Below are 5,403 nucleotides of genomic sequence, written 5' to 3'. Positions count from 1 at the left end.
AAAGTTGACTTTATTCCATGAAACGTGACTGCGAGCCGTTCGTTAGAAAACAAACAGAAATGTTAATTTGTTGTCCGACTGTCTCAGGCCTCTTTCTCTTCTTCTCTCTTCTTCTCCAGACAAAACTCTGCAGAAAGACGAAGGAGAGGAGATGAACATGTGACGATGAGGAGGAGCAGTCAGTCAGTGCAGAGTGATGTCAACAGGTTGCCCTGTCAGTCAACTTCAACAACTCAGGAGAGAGGAAGCAGCAGAGTGATGGTAGCGTCTCTGCTAACACTTTTGCTTCAATTAAACTGGGTGATAGCAGCGTTTATGCTAACACTTTTGCTTCCATTAAACTGGGTGATAGCAGCATTTATGCTAACACTTTTGCTTCCATTAAACTAGGTGATAGCAGCATTTATTCTAACACTTTGTCTTCCATTAAACTAGGTGATAGCAGCATTTATGCTAACACTTTATCTTCCATTAAACTAGGTGATAGCAGCATTTATGCTAACACTTTATCTTCCATTAAACTAGGTGATAGCAGCATTTATTCTAACACTTTGTCTTCCATTAAATTGGGTGATAGCAGCATTTATTCTAACACTTTATCTTCCATTAAACTGGGTGATAGCAGCATTTATTCTAACACTTTATCTTCCATTAAACTGGGTGATAGCAGCATTTATTCTAACACTTTATCTTCAATTAAACTAGGTGATAGCAGCGTTTATGCTAACACTTTAGCTTATATTAAACTGGGTGATAGCAGCGTTTATGCTAACACTTTAGCTTCAATTAAACTAGGTGATAGCAGCATTTATGCTAACACTTTAGTTTCTATTAAACTGGGTGATAGCAGCGTTTATGCTAACACTTTAGCTTCAATTAAACTGGGTGATAGCAGCATTTATGCTAACACTTTAGTTTCTATTAAACTGGGTGATAGCAGCATTTATGCTAACACTTTAGCTTCAATTAAACTGGGTGATAGCAGCATTTATGCTTACACTTTTGCTTCAATTAAACTGGGTGATAGCAGAATTTATGCTTACACTTTTGCTTCAATTAAACTGGGTGATAGCAGCATTTATGCTTACACTTTTGCTTCAATTAAACTGGGTGATAGCAGAATTTATGCTAACACTTTAGTTTGTATTAAACTGGGTGATAGCAGCATTTATGCTAACACTTTTGCTTCAATTAAACTGGGTGATAGCAGCATTTATGCTTACACTTTTGCTTCAATTAAACTGGGTGATAGCAGCATTTATGCTTACACTTTTGCTTCAATTAAACTGGGTGATAGCAGAATTTATGCTAACACTTTAGTTTGTATTAAACTGGGTGATAGCAGCATTTATGCTAACACTTTAGCTTCAATTAAACTGGGTGATAGCAGCATTTATGCTTACACTTTTGCTTCAATTAAACTGGGTGATAGCAGCATTTATGCTAACACTTTAGTTTCTATTAAACTGGGTGATAGCAGCATTTATGCTAACACTTTTGCTTCAATTAAACTGGGTGATAGCAGCATTTATGCTTACACTTTTGCTTCAATTAAACTGGGTGATAGCAGCATTTATGCTTACACTTTTGCTTCAATTAAACTGGGTGATAGCAGCATTTATGCTAACACTTTAGTTTGTATTAAACTGGGTGATAGCAGCATTTATGCTAACACTTTAGCTTCAATTAAACTGGGTGATAGCAGCATTTATGCTTACACTTTTGCTTCAATTAAACTGGGTGATAGCAGCATTTATGCTAACACTTTAGCTTCAATTAAACTGGGTGATAGCAGCATTTATGCTAACACTTTAGCTTCAATTAAACTGGGTGATAGCAGCATTTATGCTAACACTTTTGCTTCAATTAAACTGGGTGATATGATATGACGTGTTCCATTTGTACTCAGAAGTCGGAATTTCCGACTGAGAACGCCCCCTGAAGTCAGATTTCCGACTCGGAAAGTCGGAGGAACCACACCAACCCAGACCTCATATCTCCGTGCATCAACAGTAAATGAAAGCTGTAGTATTAACTGTTTATTATCACCTCTGTCTTATTTGTGTTTCAATTAAATCAGCCGTACTCACACGTCCAACTTCTATCTGTGGACATGTTGTTATGGTGTTTGTATGCCTTGTTATCAACTGGTATTGCTAACAATGGCTTTCACTTTCAGCAAAGTAAATGCTAGATGTTAGCATGCAGCAGCCGAACCGGCCTCCCAGCTTACACACTGTTTCATTCTCACAGTAAAACTGACTACAGGATGATTTGTTGTGTTTTCTCGGCGTGACCTCTGACCTGCCTTCCCGTCATATATGAAATGTGAAGGGACGATGAATTTCAGACACTCGGCCGTCTTCCTGTGGTCGCTCTGAGCAGCTGTCAGCTCCTCAGCGTCCAGGTGTTTCCCTTCACTTCCTGTGTGACAGAACAGGAAGTCATCAGCAGCGGTGAGACGGTCATATTTGGAGCCCTGAAGCTCAATGACTGACTGATACGACTGATCTTGTGAGGTTCCAAACAGAGAATAAACAGAACGCAAACATGTGAAGGTTGAAGTTACCTTATTTAGCAGCATCTTGAGGCTGTGTTCAGACCAGGTTCTAACCCTCCGATAGCTCACACATGCTGAACACCATGCGTCCTGTTTAACACACACTTCTTAGCTGTCTAACCTAGACATGTTGTTGGTCTCTGTGCGGGTCTTACTGTAGATGAGCAGCATCCTGCCAGGTGTTCCCTCAAACACTAAGCTGTAGATGATGAGCAGACAGTGAGGACAGCTTTGGTAGATATCTGCTCTGCCCTGATCGTCATACGAAGACTCCTTACCATCGAACTCCTGCACTCCTGGGAAATGAAGAAAAGATTCAGACACACAAATAAGATACAAGAAACTGACTCCAGCCTTTAACTTTGTTCAGTCACTCCTCCCCCCCTCGTCCCTCTGCTCCAGTTTCATTCCCAAATTGAGGCGAGTTCTTGGAAACGGTATTATTTCTCTTTTGATGGAGCAATGCTACCAGTTTTGTCCTTGTTCCAGTCTTTGAGCTAAACTAAGAACAACATATCCTGGGTCAAATGTGTACTGTACTGTGTACGGTAACCCCGACTCTTTCTGAAGGTAACTCACCTGCACTGATAAGGTGGAGGTTGTGGTCAGACGTCTCAGGGTCAGCAGCCGACATGTTGACACGGAAGTTCAGGCACTTTCCTGTGCTGGTAAACACACGAGGTAAACAAGTGACAACCTGAGCCTGTGTGGAGTCAGATACGTAGAACACTGATGTGTGTGTGTGTGTGTGTGTGTGTGTGTGTGCTCCTCTCTCTACACGGCCCTTACACAACGTTCCTCTCGATGAACAGGATAGTGTTGTTGTCTTCGTTGAGGTTCATCTCCAGCAGGGAGCTGTTGGCACCCGACAGTAACTGCACCCCTGCTGGGTAATCTGTGAATGCCTCCACCAGAACCCAACGCACCTCCATCACCTGCAGGGTATAACTGTTACGGCTACTCTATATTGATAATGAATGAAACACAGGTGTGCTGATGTAAACATGTGCTCCCACCTTGTGCAGCTCCTCTGTCTTTACCCTCTCCGGCATGTCACAGTCCTCTGGTCCAGCTGCTGCGGTGGAGCTCAGCAGCATCAGAAGCAGCAGGACTGTTCTGAACACAACACACATCGTGGATCAGCTTGACCTGCCTGTTTTATGGAACCTGTGGAAGCTGTTGCTGGATCAGAGAGTGTGTGATCTCTCATAAAGGCTTCTGAGCGGTGGTGTGGGGGACCACGTCGGTCCAAAGTCTGTGTGTATGTTTGGAAGAGAGCTGGCAGCCGTCCAGTCCGAACCCTGAACCTGAACATGAGGACACAGGATTACAGGACAATCCACACACTGCAGGACGATCCACACACTGCAGGACGACCCACACACTGGAGAACATCCACACACTGCAGGACGACCCACACACTGCAGGACGACCCACACACTGGAGAACATCCACACACTGGAGGACAATCCACACACTGCAGGACGACCCACACACTGCAGGACGATCGACAGAGCAGAACGACCCACACGCTGCAGGACGATCCACATACTGGAAGACAATCCACACACTGCAGGACGATCCACACACTGCAGGACAACCCACACGCTGCAGGATGATCCACACACTGCAGGACGATCCACACACTGGAGAACATCCTCACACTGCAGGACAACCCACACACTGCAGGACGATCCACACACTGGAGAACATCCACACACTGCAGGACGACCCACACACTGGAGAACATCCACACACTGCAGGATGACCCACACACTGCAGGACGATCCACACACTGCAAGACGACCCACACACTGCAGGACGATCCACAGAGCAGGACAACCCACACACTGCAGGACGACCCACACACTGGAGAACATCCACACACTGGAGGACAATCCACACACTGCAGGACGATCCACACACTGCAGGACGAACCACAGAGCAGGACGATCCACACAATGCAGGACGATCCAAACACTGCAGGACGACCCACACACTGCAGGACGATCCACAGAGCAGGACGACCCACACGCTGCAGGACGATCCACACACTGGAAGACGATCCACACGCTGCAGGACGATCCACACACTGGAAGACGATCCACACACTGCAGGGCGATCCACACACTGCAGGACGATCCACACACTGCAGGACGACCCACAGAGCAGGACGACCCACACGCTTGAGGATGATCCACACACTGCAGGACGACCCACACACTGGAGGACGACCCACACACTGGAGAACATCCACACACTGCAGGACGATCCACACACTGCAGGACGACCCACACACTGCAGGACGACCCACACACTGCAGGACGATCCACACACTGCAGGACGACCCACACACTGCAGGACGATCCACACACTGGAGGACAACCCAAACACTGCAGGACGATCCACACACTGGAGGACGATCCAAACACTGCAGGACGATCCACACACTGGAGGACAACTCAAACACTGCAGGACGATCCACACACTGGAGGACGATCCAAACACTGCAGGACGACCCACATACTGGAGAACATCCACACTCTGCAGGACGATCCTCACGCTGCAGGACGACCCACACTCTGCAGGACGATCCACACACTGCAGGACGACCCACACTCTGCAGGACGATCCACACACTGCAGGACGACCCACACACTGGAGGACTATCCAAACACTGCAGGACGATCCACACACTGCAGGACGACCCACATACTGGAGAACATCCACACACTGCAGGACGACCCACACGCTCCAGGACGATCCACACGCTGCAGGACGACCCACACTCTGGAGGACGACCCACACACTGCAGGACGATCCACACACTACAGGACGACCCA

The sequence above is a fragment of the Semicossyphus pulcher genome, unplaced genomic scaffold (assembly GCF_022749685.1).
Source record: "Semicossyphus pulcher isolate SPU_LCO1_2020_fin unplaced genomic scaffold, fSemPul1.0.p SCAF_5, whole genome shotgun sequence".
NCBI classification, from domain to species: Eukaryota; Metazoa; Chordata; class Actinopteri; order Labriformes; family Labridae; genus Semicossyphus; species Semicossyphus pulcher.
This window is presented reverse-complemented; position numbering follows the sequence as displayed.